Genomic DNA, 14,830 nt, shown 5'->3' on the forward strand with positions numbered 1-14,830 from the left:
CCTGCCAACCTAGCAATTCGAAAGCACGTCAAGTGCAAGTAGATAAATAGGTACCGCTCCAGCGGGAAGATAAATGGCGTTTCCATGAGCTGCTCTGGTTCACCAGAAGTGGCCTAGTCATGCTGGCCACATGACCCAGAAACTATACACCAGCTCCCTCGGCCAGTAAAGCGAGATGAGCGCCGCAACCCCAGAGTCGTCCACGACTGGACCTAATGGTCAGAGGTCCCTTTACCTTTACCTAGCCTCAAGGTTGCCAATGCATGGACTGCAGTGGTCAGGCCATTCCTGTCCAGCAACAACCATAGTTGGTGAACTAGACAAAGCTGGTCAAAGGCACTCCTAGCCTCAGAGAACACCTGAGCCTCGAGTGACAAATAGGTATCCAGGAATCCCCCCAAGTTATACACTTGCCAGTTTCCCAAACATGGGAACCTTTGTCTTCCCGGTCTACCACTGCATCTGGCCACCTGTTTCTCCCGATTCAGCCTCTCCTGATTCAGATATTATAGAGAACCAGAGCTGTGTGATATCAGCATCCTGGTGATACTTTGCTCCCTAATGACCGCACCCAGCAGCTTCATGTAAATAGTTTGAAAACTCACTGCTTTACCTTGAGAGCATTTTACAAAATTATGCGTATTGTCTCTCGAAAGAGAACCTACCCAAGTGATGCCCCACACATACACTAAGTATTACCACCCCAACCTTCCTCCCTCCTCTCTGCCCCCTTCTTCTCGTCGATAGCATTTCTAAAGCGGTGTTTACAGTTAACGCTAAGGAAAGTCAGGCTTTGTAGAAACTTCCTTCTTTGACATAAAGTTCCTCAATCTGCCTCGGAATGTGGCCTTTGTCTGTTCATTTTGCACAGAACTTGGAACATTTGGAAAGCTGTATCAGAACAATAAAATCCTGAATGGGCATGAACCGGCATACTCTCAATACAAGGCGTTGTGCAGGGGGCGAGACTATCTTTGCATATGATGAAATGGTGCGTGGAAGCTTTTGCCAAAATACAATGGTTAGTCTTCAAGCTGCCGCAAGTTTTTCTGTTGACTTTGCTGCAGCAGACTAACCCAGCTACCCAGTTCAGAGGGTGTTGGAATCCCACAAGCTAAGATCCAAGGTTGGGACAAGTACTCTTTGGTGAGAGAAACCAAGCAGAGATTTAAAGTCACAGAATACGCAGCAAAGTAAAGAGTGGAAATATAGGCTGTTCGACTTTTAAAATATGCCCTTTCAGTGAGCCCCAAAATGTCCCGTTTCCAAGCTATCCCACCTCCCTAGCACAGAGATAGACCAATTCTTATTTTTGCAGTATTAGTGAGGGTAGCTCAGGTAAGAGCTGTATCTCTGAATCATCCACCTTGACCCGAGGACACCCAGACTCATCACCAAGTGCACCAACTATGATCACTCCTGGACAGGAATTGTCAGACCAAAGTGCATTGGTAACCTCAAGACTTCATTACTGCAATGTGTGCTGCAACGCCGGATCTAGGGCAGTGCAGCCAGTTGCCCTGCAAAAAACAAACTATACATTCTAAAAAATAGGCTAACATTGCATTTCACGGGTGATATTATTTCCACTGTACTTTCTCTTAAGTGAAGATGACTTACATTACACTTCCTAAATAGGAACAGTTAGGCTGCACTCTTCAAATTATTCTTCCCCTTGACCTTTGCAGCCCTGATTTATTAGGTTATAAAAGTCTCACAGAATAAAATTACATTTCCCCAGATACTTTCCATACTGCAAGCAAGTGAACATAATTTACAATCCCTTGTACAAAGCTGATATTTAGATCCATCAGCACTGAAGCTGTGTACGTGCTGCTAAAATAGCCCAACACGTCCACAGTATACAATGCATAAGTTTTATAGGATGCCTCTGTCAATATAAATCATATTTTACTGATGGAGGGATAGCCCTGCTTCATCATGCATTCTTTGCATGGGGCTCTGGTGCCTTCTGAAAGCACAAAATTATAGCCTGTTTCCACTCAAGTTCTTCCACCTGTCAGCAGCTTTATACTCAACACATACGGAAGGCTCACATGTAAAAGACTTCTTCCAGTGAAGACTTAAGAAACAAAAAACAAAAAAAGTGCTCTTCTTCTGCACAAATCCTCCCTATTTCTGACCTCTGGTGGGCTAAAAAGGATATGATAATGTGCAGTAAAATAATTATACAAAAATTAAGCTGGCTGCCTGACTAATTGGGAGCACAGTTTTAGCCAACTACATTTTAAAATCTAACTTATTGCAGTCCTGCTTTAATTACTTAACGAGTGCCTTCTACTGTCAAAAGGTGGTCTTTAAAAACATCCACGTGTGAATTCATCTAAATGTAACAAAATGGTGCAAACAAAACCCTGAAGAGTTTCTGGCAGTTCCCTCAGTGCGAGAAGCAAAGCTACAGGGAACCAGGCAGAGGGCCTTCTCGGTAGTGGCACCCGCCCAGTGGAACACCCTCACTTCAGATGTGAAGGAAATAAGCAGCTCTCTTCTATTTAAAAGACATATGAAGGCAGCCCTGTTCAGGGAAGTTTTTAATATTTAATGCTGTATTGTTTTTAACACTCGATTGGAAGCCGCCCAGAGTGGCTGGGGAGACTCAGCCAGATGGGCGGGGTATAAATAATAAATTATTATTATTATTATCATCATCATCATCATCATCATCATCAAAGATCTCAGAAGGCAGGAAGGAATATGAGGGAATAGAGTCTTTCAGATAGCTTGGACCTAAGCCATTTAGGGCTTTATAGGTCATAATCAGCACTTTGAATTGTGCCTGGAAACAGACCAATAGGCTAGTGAAGCTGTTGTAACAAGGGAGTCGTCTGCTCCCTATAACCAGCCCCAGTCAACAATCTGGCCACAGCTCTTTGAGCTAGCTGAAGTTTCTGGCAGCCCCACGCAGAGCACATTACGGTAATCCAAACAGGATGTAGCTAAGGCATGTGTCACTTTGACCAAATGAGACATCTCTGTATGAAACGAGTCTAGTTTTCAGTCATGATTAAAACCTCAGTCAGCCAATCCTTGGCAAGCGACACAAGGCCAAGGCTCAAACCCCACCCCACACTAAGAAAAATTGTCTGGGACTGAGCTCAGTATTTCCACACTTCTTCAGCTTTCCCTGGTGGAAAAACAGCATCAGAGTACAACTACCATCCCACCAAGAAAAACCTTTAGTGTTGCTTTATGGTTCACCAGAGGCAGAATCATAATACTTCAGGTGTTTTGGGGAAAGCCTTGGCGACTTACATTTTCTAACCCTCTAATAGAAATGCATTTAAATTGAACAAGCGAATGCTGAAATAAAGATTTTAACTGAATGTGAGATACAGACAATAATTCCCTTTGCTGTCATCTTTATTTATCCTTCTCTCTGCTGGTGAACTTGAGTGACTGGGTGCCAGCAAGTCTGGAAGTAAAACCAGGCCAAGAGTTTCTACTACGGAAGTTGATCTAACAGAAGACGCAGTGAAACCGTTGGCCACAAACGTCTTCCTCCCCACTAGGCTTCCCTGCACCTGTGACTCACTCCACCAACGTTTTCCTCTTAAACAGAACATCAGTGAAGAAAGGCTCTTTGCTTGGCTAGAGAGGGGGGAAAAGGAGAAAGATTCTCACACTTCTGAAAAGTCTCGTATCGGAAGCCAGACCGTTATGCATGGCGTATCAGATGCCACTGTGGATGCCACCACCCTCTGGGTATAGACACTGACATCCATGTCACCCTAAGATCAGTAGCAGTGTGCATGCAGGCACTGTTATCTTCATGTACAACGTGTTGCCATGGGGGAGATCATGTGAGCTGCCTCAGTTAACACAGGAAGATAAGAAGAACCTGCTAGATCAGGCCAGTGGAGCATCAATGCAGCATGCTGTTCTCGCAGGGGACAACCAGCTTTCTGTGGGAATCCTTTGAGCAGGATCCGAGCACACAAGCACGCTCTCCTCCTGGGGTCTACAGCAAATGGTGTTTGGAAGCATTTCTACCCCCATCCATAGTTCTCTCTTCCATTAATTTTTCCTATCCTGTTCGAAAGCCATCCACGTTGGCCATCACTGCACTGCTTGAAGAATTACTTTATTTCTTGGGATATCCACAAGTTTTATTATGAGAGGGAGAAAAACATTTCTTTATCTGCTTTCTCCATGCCATTCATAATTTTATAAATTATATTACTTGCATTCTCTATAGATTAAAAAGTCTGAAAAGCTGGGGGGGGCTCCTGTTGTTATTCTGTCTCTCACAGCTACAATAAACCTACCATTAAAATTACGGACTGGTCATTTCTTCGTCACAGGGCAAACGGGCAAATTTAGCAGGGGATCAAATACTTTTCCCCCTCACTGTATTTACCACACCTTCCAGCTGTTGATTGGAGAGACCTCAGCATTGACACGGAAGTCACCTCCAAACTGAGGAGATCCCAACCCCCAGACTACCTTGGTCAAGCAGTCAGCAGGGCAGTAGGATATCTGTGGACCACAACCTTATGATCAGACACTCAGTAAATGTTGACTGTGACAGAAAGCCCATTTCTCTTCCTAGCTTCTGTAAAAACAAAATTTCTCCTCCTCTCCCAGCTGCACTTCAGTCATGCCTTGTTCGGAGCTGGACCATCCATGAGGTGGACTCAGGCAACGGAATCCAAGGGGGGCTGCCATGGGGGCCACCACTGCCACCACAGAAGTGGGGGAAGCAATGGTGGCTTCTAGCTTCTGAAGAGGTCCTGTGAGAGCCCCACAAGATTTAGCCAGAACCTGGAAGCTGTTTCTGCCACACAACCCTAGTAAGCAAGGCTTTGGCAGGGCCCCTTCCTGTTTCATCACAGGCAGGGAAATAGGGCAGGCCACCTCTGGCATGAACGCTGCACAGAGAAACCAGCTGGACCAGAGCTGGACTCTCTGACTCATCCAAATTTGTCTCTTATAATCAGGTCTCCTTCTTCCAGGATCAAGTCCCGGATTATTGTTGTTTTGTTAGTTGCCAGCAAAATAGGGGGATGTAGGGACGGAAGGGGCAAGTGAAGCAGTTGCAGTTTGGGGAAGCCGTCCGTTTCCCCTCTCTCCTGCATGGTTTGACCCACAACAGTTCCCCTTGTCAGGACGTATTTCCTACGCTGAGAAACTGTGCCATCCCCACCTTCCCTGCCAATTATAGGCTTTGCCAGTGTATACCAACCCTCTCTGCTTGGGACGCGGGTGGCGCTGTAGGTAAAAGCCTCAGCGCCTAGGGCTTGCCGATCGAAAGGTCGGTGGTTCGAATCCCCAAGTAGATAAATAGGGACCGCTTACTAGCGGGAAGGTAAACGGCGTTTCCATGTGCGGCTCTGGCTCGCCAGAGCAGCGATGTCACGCTGGCCACGTGACCCGGAAGTGTCTCCGGACAGCGCTGGCCCCCGGCCTCTTGAGTGAGATGGGCGCACAACCCTAGAGTCTGGCAAGACTGGCCTGTACAGGCAGGGGTACCTTTACCTTTTTACCAACCCTCTCTGCAGCCATTCTGGGCCACCTTTCTCAGATTGTGGGCTGCTTCCTTGACACCCCTAAAGACAACAGGTTGTTTGCCTGGCTGAATAAGTCTGGCCAGTACCAATACTGGCAATGTACACAGTCCAAATGAGTGCAGTTCCCTTTTGCCTACACACTAACTGGCAGCAGCCACCAAACCGACTGGAAGCAACCACCAGATGAAAATAGTTCAGTATTGACTACACTAACTGGGAACAACCTCTATACAAAAAAACACAGACAGTTCAGCCTCAAGATCCTCTGATTTATCAGTGAAATAAACCTCAACATGACACCTGTGTAATTGTCTCTTTGCCTGACTAAATAGCTGGGGGGGGGGGCTAGCTCTAAAGTGAATCAGTTCTAAGCAATTCCTCTACCAAAAACTGACCCCCCCCCCTATATGCCGACACCAAACACAAGGAATCGCAAGGTCGCCACAACAGCAGCCAGACACAAATAGCGCTCAGCACCTTTCCACCACTATCAGTACAATGAATTGGTTGGATCCCTCGCTCCTCCGCACGGCCTTTAACTATTTATGTAGCGTATTAAAATATGAGTTATCTGCTTCTCTGTCTGCTAACTACCTAGCTAAGCCACAAGTTAAACTCCCTTGGCCCCCAATAAAATCAGCGCTCGCCAGCCAAGCCAAGACTCTGGGAGGGGCGGAAAGGGGGTGTTGATGTGCCAGAAGGCCAGGGGATCTGGCACGTGGGGGATCCGGGGGGGCTCTAGCTCCCACCAAGTGGTTCAACAGAATGGTGGAGAGGAAGGAGATCGAGGAAGAATGAACCGAGCCCACGACCCGGGATCAAGCCTCGCCCAAAGCGCAAACAAACGTGGAGCGAAATGGCACTCTAAACTCTTCACACACGCGCGCGCAAAAAGAGGTGCGGCGGGGGGCAAACTGCCTTCAAACACTCGGCACGGAGGAGGCAAGGGCCAAGATGAGCAAGTTGCCCGGACCTTCTGAAGCGCACACGCACAACCACAAGGCAGTCGGCTGGCAGAGAGAAAACCGGGACCTTAAGCTCAGGCACACAGGTGCAGCAAGCCGGCGCGAGGAGAAGCGATGCGAGGAAGAAGGAGGCGCAAAACAGGAAGCGCACTCGCGCGCGCCGAGCATCGCAGGTTCTCCCGGACCCAATGCAGAGACAAAAAAAATTCCTTCCAGTAGCACCTTAAAGACCAACTAAGTTAGTTCTTGGTATGAGCTTTCGTGTGCATGCACACTTCTTCAGATACACATGCACACGAAAGCTCATACCAAGAACCAACTTAGTTGGTCTTTAAGGTGCTACTGGAAGGAATTTTTTTTGACTATGGCAGACCAACACGGCTACCTATCTGTAACTGGAACCAATGCAGAGAGGCACCGCCAAGCAGCAAAAGAAACGCGACCCCAGGGCAGGGGTGGGACGGAGGACGCGCGGAGGAAGGGGCCGGGGAGCCGCCCTGGCGCACGAAGAAGGCGCCTCTGAAGTCGTCCTTTTCAAGCCCAGGACCCAACCCGGCCGGCACAAGGACACCTCGCCAGCCCGCGCCAAGTTCACGGGTCACTGAGGGTCACTCACCCACCGCAGGAACTTCAGCTGCGCGCTCCTGCCTGGATTGTAGGCTGGACTCGACGCGCGTGGATGCTCCAAGCGGGAGACGGAGGGGAGAGGCTGCGCAGGCAAGGAACTCCGGGCTGCTGGATCCGACGCAAAGCCAAAAGGCTCAATCCAAAGGTTGCAAGAGAAGATCACCGCGCAGGATCCAGCGATGAAGGGCAAGGATCCAGCGTCGCCCTGCGGCCGCGCCAAAGTTAAATTTCCCACGGTCACGCCCCCTACCGGCGCAGATTAACCTCCTGCCAGGAGGCAGGAGGGGGTCGCCAACTCCCCGCGCCGGATCACTGCAGGGTCCCGGACGCCTGGCCCACCGAAAAAGGGGAGCGGACTTTGGGGGAGCCGTCCGTTTCCCCTTCCTCCTGCGTGGTTTGACCTACAACAGTTCCTCTTGTCGGGAAGTATTTCCTATGCTGAGAAACTGTGCCATCCTCCACCTTCCCTCCCAATTCTCTACTAGGCTTTGCCAGCATCTGCCAGCCCTCTCTGCATCCGTTCTCTCCCACCTTTCTCAGTTTGTGGGCTGCTTCCTTGACACCCCTAAAGGCAGCGCTTTGGTCACTTGCTGAGCAACTCTGGCCAGGACCCATGCTGGCAAGGTACACAGTCCAACTATCCTACAGTCAGATCTCTTGGTTTTAACATAATTCCTTAATCTCAACACAGCAGACACCAGCGAGTACAGAGAGAAGAATTTTTGCTTTAAGACGAAATCAAAATGTTTTCTTATGCTGTGCCTTTGCCGTTGAGCATAGGAAAATACGACATTCTTAGGACAGCTATTAATAGTTTGATTTTTTTCCCCTGGGGAGAAATATTTATTTAATAAACTAAGTCCAGCTGACATCAACCATATTTAGACCTTAACTCTCACGATGGGGAGGAAGCAAAAAAAGAAGCACACACTCAACAATACTGCCCAAATTATGAACATTAAGTTGTAAACAGCACCTGCCATTCAGATCTTTCTTCTGCCTATTATGATGAGACTTTTATACAAAGGAAGGTGCTGCCTCCAGCCACTATGTGTGTTGTTGTTGTTTAGTCCTTTAGTCGTGTCCGCCTCTTCGTGACACCCTGGACCAGAGCACGCCAGGCACGCCTGTCTTCCACTGCCTCCCACAGTGTAATACTACTCAGTTCAGCTAAAGCCTTGTCAATCTCCAGCTTTATTAATACGAATACTACATTTTCCATGGACATAGCATTGTAGGATTTCTTTATTTCTGTTTCATCTTACAAGGAGCTTACAAGTTTCAACTAGTGCCAGAGACAGATTCAAGTAACTATGGGATTTTACATTTTCAACTTGTAGTAATATACTGTACAGTTACTGATTCTCACTTGCATGCATGAAAGGGTTAACCAGAGCAGGAAATGATCTCAGTTACCATGAGAGCAATTAAGCAGGCTCAATGAAATTAGAAGGGCCCCTGAGGGTCATCTAGTCCAACCCCCTGCAATGCAAGAATCTCAATTAAAGCATCCATGACAGGTGGCCACCCAACCTCTGCTTAAAAACTTCCAAGGAAGAAGATTCCTTTGACATTTAATACAAATCTCCTTGTCTCAACACAACGGAGAACAACTAGCTATACATATGCAGAGGTTATACTCCACAGTTGTCATTTATTACAGGCTACTTCACTTGGGGCAGAGATTTCTAAACCACAGGCTTAGTCTCTCAGGTTTGGGATGGTTAATTCCTAAATGATACTTTGGCATATTGTCCAACCACTCGCAAAGAATTCAGCAAACTCTTGCAGAGTTACACTTCCCAGCGCCCTTAACAAACTGTGCTTTTAAATTGTGTTCTGTACTAGTAAACCCTCCGAGTGAAGTCCCTATGATGGTTGGACGGCGCTTTGTATGCCTCCTTGCGGCAACTCCTGCAGCCAAGCTGGTGCCAGATGTATTACAGTGGTACCTCGGGTTACAGACGCTTCAGGTTACAGACTCCGCTAACCCAGAAATAGTACCTTGGGTTAAGAACTTTGCCTCAGGATGAGAACAGAAATCGTGCGATGGCAGTGGGAGCCCCATTAGCTAAAGTGGTACCTCAGGTTAAGAACAGTTTCAGGTTAAGAACGGACCTCCAGAACGAACTAAGTACGTAACCCGAGGTACCACTGTACTCTGCTTTCCTTTGGGCAACATCAGCCAGGCCAAGAGGGTGGTCTTGTCGTCTGGGCAGCCCAGGATCTCCAGACACACTGCCCAGGCTTGCACCCCAGGGAGGTCACTTTGGTGCTGCTCCCCCCCCCCCAGAGGGTCACTCCATTCTCTTTCGAGACAGATGGACATCAACAGCAACAATATTTATAGACATCCTGGATTCTGCAAGTTATAAATCCAAGAATGGTACCAAAAGTGGTTGAGTGCAAGTTGGACTGACTGCACTAAGCAACAAGGAAGGTGGAAGAAGTACAAAAGACCAGGGAGAGAGGGAGATAAATAAATAAAAAGATGAAGCAACTCAGAACTCCAGAACAACTCACTCTCTCCAGAAATGTAGCAGAAAGGTAGAAATTCTTATAAATATTGCTAGGTACTAGATTTCTTTAACAGGTTACAACTGAGTGAAAAACACCAAGCTAATTATGAGATTGCATGACAGAGATTCCAGGCATATTGCCCTCCAAAATAAAATGGATGGATTTGAATACTTTATCAACAGATCTTGGACTGGGTGTGTCTATACCACCCAATGACAGTGTTGTAGTCAACGAGGGCACAATTACTGCTACCGTAATTGAATAATAATAATAATAATAATAATAATAATAATAATAATAATAATAATTTTTATTTATATCCCGCCCTCCCCAGCCGAAGCCGGGCTCAGGGCGGCTAACAACAGTCAAATAGTCAAACAGTCAAATTCTAAAAACATTCTAAAAACATTTCATTATAAAAATTAATTAAAATCAAATTGTTGGCAACCGATTAGGCAAAATTCTGTGCAGGTTGCCAGAGGAGGGAGTCAGGCTGCGCCCTGACCAAAGGCCTGGTGGAACAACTCTGTCTTGCAGGCCCTGCGGAAAGATGTCAGGTCCCGCAGGGCCCTAGTCTCTTGTGACAGAGCATTCCACCAGATTGGAGCCGCAGCCGAGAAGGCCCTGGCTCTAGTTGAGGCCAGCCTAACCTCTCTGAGGCCTGGGACCTTGAGGATGTTGTTATTTGCAGACCGTAGGTTTCTCTGTGGGGCATACCAGGAGAGGCGGTCCCGTAGGTACGAGGGTCCTAGGCCGTATAGGGCTTTAAAGGTTAAAACCAGCACCTTAAACCTGATCCTGTACTCCACCGGGAGCCAGTGCAGCTGGTATAGTACCGGATGAATGTGATCTCGCAGCGAAGACCCCATAAGGAGTCTCGCCGCGGCATTCTGCACCCGCTGGAGTTTCTGGGTCAGTTTCAAGGGCAGCCCCACGTAGAGCGAGTTACAATAATCCAGTCTGGAGGTGACCGTCGCATGGATCACAGTGGCTAGATCAGGGCGAGAGAGATAAGGGGCTAACTGCTTAGCTTGGCGGAGATGAAAAAATGCCGCCTTTGTTATAGCTGTAATCTGCGCCTCCATAGAGAGGGAGGTATCAAAGATTACACCCAAACTCTTAACGGACGGTGCTGGCACTAATTGCACCCCCGCAAGAGATGGGAGTTGCCCCCTCGATCCCATATCGTCCCGCCCCAGCCAGAGGACCTCTGTCTTCGAAGGATTTAACTTCAACCGGCTCCCACGTAACCATCCAGCCACAGCTTCCAGACATCTGGTCAGTGTGTCTGGGGCCGAGTCAGGATGGCCATCCATCAACAGATAGAGTTGGGTGTCATCAGCATACTGATGGCAACCCAGCCCAAAACTCCGGACAAGCTGGGCGAGGGGGCGCATAAAGATGTTAAAAAGCATTGGGGAGAGAATCGCACCCTGAGGCACTCCACACACCAAGGAGTGACACGATGACAATTCCCCCCCAAGCGCCACCCTCTGTCCCCGACCAGAGAGAAACGAGCGCAGCCATTGAAGGACTGTGCCCTGGATCCCCACGTCGGCAAGGCGGTGGTCCAGGAGTTTGTGATCGACCATGTCAAAGGCTGCTGACAGATCAAGAAGAATCAGCAGCCCCGACCCGCCTCGATCCAGCTGCCTGCGGAGATCATCTGTTAGGGCGACCAGAGCCGTCTCGGTCCCATAATTGAAAACTTTTGGGTGTATAGAAAATAAGAAGAGGAGCTATGTGTCTTCCTGAGCCATGGCAAAACTGGCTGTTGTGTGATGAAATTTCATCTATCAAAGCAATTACTGCTGCTGTGGGCAGGACTTTTAATCAGTCTCATTGCCTTTCACTCCCATATCTATCCTATGATCTGTGATCACAATTAGACAGCTGGCACCAGTCGATGGAAGTGGTGCAGAACAGACACCTCCCAAACAGCACGCAGCTGCTCCATGCAGAAATTGGGGTGGTACTTGTGCACATGCCGTGCAAAGGAAAATATTGAGAATCCATTTTGAATCTTTCAATTGATTGAGGGGGCAGTTGTAGAAGATGCAGATGGCGCTGTGGTCTAAACCACTGAGCCTAGGGCTTGCCAATCAGAAGGTCAGCAGTTCGAATCCCTGCGACGGGGTGAGCTCCCATTGCTTGGTTCCTGCTCCTGTCAACCTAGCAGTTTGAAAGCACGTCAAAGTGCAAGTAGATAAATAGGTACCGCTCCAGCGGGAAGGTAAACAGCGTTTCCGTGCGCTGCTCTGGTTTGCTGGCCACATGACCCAGAAGCTGTACACCAGCTCCTTTGGCCAATAAAGCGAGATGAGTGCCGCAACCCCAGAGTCGGCCACGACTGGACCTAATGGTCAGGGGTCCCTTTACTTTTACCTTTACCTAGAAGAAAATTGGAGGGTTTCTTTTAGCACATTATTCCAGAATACTAACTGAATAATGGACGGTGACATGTGGCAGCAACAACATACATACATACACACACACACACACACACACACACACACACCTATATCACTCTAAACAGTTAGTGTGGAGAAAGGCCCATAGTCTGTGTCAGCCCAGCCTGGTCTCCTCTATCTGGGAATTGACTCTCCAGCACAAGCTCTTCCCAGTTCCTGCTCCTTGAACCTCCTTTAAATAGAGATATCAGCAGCTGAGTCTGGGATTTGCAGCAGGCAATGTGTGTGCTCTCCTGCTGACCTATGTGGCAAGAGTACATTCCAGTCTCCCTTCCCAGGCGAGAATACATCCAGATTACAAAGAATTAAAAGGTACTTTCCAAGTTTCAGCAGAGAGATAATAGCATTGGGGAGAAGGAGGGAGAAGGAGAAAGCCCTGTGTTTTCCACACTTTTTTCTATACTCAGTTTCAATTACTTAAGATGGCTGTAAAGAAACTAATGTGAAGGTTGCACGAATAAGTTCAGGTACTTTGCACTGAGATAAAGAACCAATTTATTCTTCCCTTCCAATTAGTCAAGGTGGAGGAAATCTCATTTGCGGTGCTGTGGTATGAATTAGAAGAGTGAACCTGATTCACAGCAAAAAATAAAGATTAAAGCACAATATGACTTCATGGACCTGGAACGCAAGAATTCCACCAACATACTTTACTTGAGAATGCTGGCACAACTTCTTCTTGGAACTCAGACATTTGCTATTAAAGGCCCTTGACGTGTCCATCGAGTGTTTGTCCTGAAGCCCAGCTTGATCTCTCTCTTGCTCTCTCTCACAGTTCATATCCCAATTTTTACTCTTATCTTCCCTCTCACCTCTGCCCTAAATGCTTCAACTTCTGTCTTTAAATATTTAATCAGGATCAACTATGCAAATGAGTTCCAGAACAGCAGGAGTGGGGGAATCTCAACCACCTAAATCTGTTATAATAAAACAAAAGAGAACCCTGAAGCACCTTTCAAAGCCATGCTAATTAATGGCTAACCTACAGGTACATATAGAGTCTGGGGCATATAGCATATTTAATGCTCATAAATTTAAAACAAAATGAAAACGTTTTGGTTCTTTTGTTGCATAATTTACTAGCAAAGAGGTTGACTTGGCAATCTAGTCCCTTATGACACCCCTTGTGTGCATATCACCAGATGTGCCTTTATCTACTATGTTTATTCTGGACTTTCTATCAAAAACAGTCAAAAGGTTTAATAATACTGATGACGAAGTACTCCCTGTTTGAACTGTAGCCAGAGACCAGGCCTGAATGGGGAAATGGAGAGCTAGCAATAAACCTTCTGTTCTCACATGAGTGTAAATGACAAGTTTCCTGGCCAACTACATTTCGCCTCTCCTGATAAGAACATCAACGTTGTCCTTGCTTACTCAGACCAGCTAGTCTAGATTTTTGTTTTCCAACGCTAGCCAGTCAAAAGTGCCTGGTCACTCACAAGCAGGACGCAACACAATCGTGTCCCTCTGTTGCTGAACCCCAGCCACCCGGAAGATTTACGGCCCCTGTACATGGAGCTGTGTTTAACTATCCTGCACCACGCATTTGTCTGCCTATGTGAACGTCATCTGAGAGAGAGGACATTTCCACATCTCATGGCAGCAACCCCCCTTGAGTTAGTTGCATGTTGCGCAAATTTGTACTCCTTGTGCTATTAGTCCCCATCCAATCATGACGAAGAAACGCAGTTTCACTGACTGTTCTCAGATCTTGCATGCAAAGCTTTTAACCCTCCAGAGAGCTTTCTCCAGCAGATGTGTGCCTCTTCCACAGTGCAAGAAAAGTCACTGAAGGCCACAACTTCTTCCCACTCCCACCCTCCTGCCCAGAAGGAACGGCATCTCAAAGGCTACACAGCAGCTAGGCAGCCCCCCCTCCTCTCCTCCTTTGTGAGCTTTTCCCAGCTTCAAGCCTTCAAGTAAAGTCTCACCAAAGCAACCCTTGCCAGCCGCCTTCAGAAAATAAAGGCTTACCTTCCAAAGCGATGCGTTCTCTTGAGATGGGCACTTCTGGCAGGTGCCAGATGCTTTCGGAACAGACAGCAACTGTTTCTCTAAGTAGCCTCTTTGCCATTTCTCCAAAAAGGAAAAAGCTCCACTCCCAGATAGTGGAGTTGTCATCATTTCCAAGCCCCTTCTAGCCACACCTCTCCCTTTCTTTTTCTTCCCAGCTCAAGTCCTGCTTGCCAGAAAAAATAAATGATACAAGCTGGCCGCTAAGCTCACAGTTGTTATTGTTATGCGCTTTGTAGGGGAGGCTCTGCACTAGCATCTCCTGCGCCTATGAAAGCAACACAGAGAGTTTTCCACTACTCACCAATGCTTTCAGCTCATCAGTCCAGCAGGTGATTAATTCATCGGCAAATATACCGATTAGTGGGTTTTGTTGAGAGCGAGTCCCTGCAAAAAAATAAAAATGCTTTAAGGCCTCTCCCAATGCTTACAGACATTTACTAGGAAATTGTAATATGACACTCGGCTGTAAGCATTCCAAACAAAATCGCCAGCCTTTCCTTCCTCAGTTCCTTGCAAATTAAGAGCACCACTGAAGGCAAAGAAAGCTTCATGAGAAATGATGAACTTGGAAACTAAGCCTGTTCTCCCAGCAGCAAAATATCAATTCTTGAGGGGGTACGACTCTAATGCTCTCAGGAATCCCTGCCAGGTAACAGATTAATTGGATCTGTTTACAGTAAACAGGTTAATTAGGAGCAGG

The 14,830-nt window shown here is 47.3% G+C and overlaps 1 protein-coding gene across 4 annotated transcripts in view; it reads right to left on the bottom strand.

Moving 5' to 3' along the window:
* The window catches only part of A4GALT (alpha 1,4-galactosyltransferase (P1PK blood group)), a 50,372-nt gene extending 35,814 nt beyond the window's left edge, over positions 1-14,558 (bottom strand). Inside the window, exon 1 of one of the 4 annotated variants that reach the window (XM_077930746.1) lies at positions 14,432-14,558. The gene's annotated coding sequence lies outside the window, so the exon portion shown is untranslated. The other 3 variants (XM_028728758.2, XM_028728760.2, XM_028728759.2) reach the window with 3 other exon arrangements.
* Between the last annotated feature and the right edge of the window lie 272 nt (positions 14,559-14,830).

Source organism: Podarcis muralis, chromosome 6 (genome assembly GCF_964188315.1).
Source record: "Podarcis muralis chromosome 6, rPodMur119.hap1.1, whole genome shotgun sequence".
Classification (NCBI taxonomy): Eukaryota; Metazoa; Chordata; class Lepidosauria; order Squamata; family Lacertidae; genus Podarcis; species Podarcis muralis.